The sequence below is a fragment of the Bison bison genome, unplaced genomic scaffold (assembly GCF_000754665.1).
Source record: "Bison bison bison isolate TAMUID 2011002044 unplaced genomic scaffold, Bison_UMD1.0 scf7180017864368, whole genome shotgun sequence".
Lineage (NCBI taxonomy): Eukaryota > Metazoa > Chordata > Mammalia > Artiodactyla > Bovidae > Bison > Bison bison.
Genome location: NW_011494940.1, coordinates 6,052,247 through 6,052,786, shown reverse-complemented (window position 1 = coordinate 6,052,786; position 540 = coordinate 6,052,247). Strand labels below are relative to the sequence as shown.

The 540-nt window shown below is 35.6% G+C and overlaps 1 pseudogene; it reads left to right on the top strand.

The window, feature by feature from the left end:
• Positions 1 to 540, top strand: part of LOC105000130 — a 23,181-nt pseudogene that overhangs the window by 21,305 nt on the left and 1,336 nt on the right.

Here is a 540-nt window from a genome sequence, read left to right as displayed (position 1 = left end):
GTCTTATGCAACACCACAGTTCAAAAGCATCAATTCTTCGGTGCTCAGCCTTCTTCACAGTCCAGCTCTCACATCCATACATGACCACAGGAAAAACCATCAGAGTGATTTAGTTATGCAGATACATATCTATTCTTTTTTAGGTTCTTTTCTATTATAGATTATTACATGATACTGAGTCTTTTTTTTATAAAGGGTTTAGGGCTTTATCTACTTTTATTTAAATAGCAATTTTGTCTGAATCCCAAATATTTTATGTATAATTTTTATTTTTTATTGTATATTTGCATGTATAATTTTTAAATTAAAATTTCATTCTTTATGATTTTTGGCAAGTTAATTCCAAAGATTTCACTATTTGCAGGCTGAATGTTTTAATTTATAGTTTACTGGCTTCCCTGGTGGCTCAGACAGTAAAGCAGCTGCCTGCAATTCAGGAGACCCGGGTTCAATTCCTGGGTTGGGAAGATCCCCTGGAGAAGAAAATGGCAATCCACTCCAGCACTGTTGCCTGGAAAATCCCATGGATGGAGGAGCCTG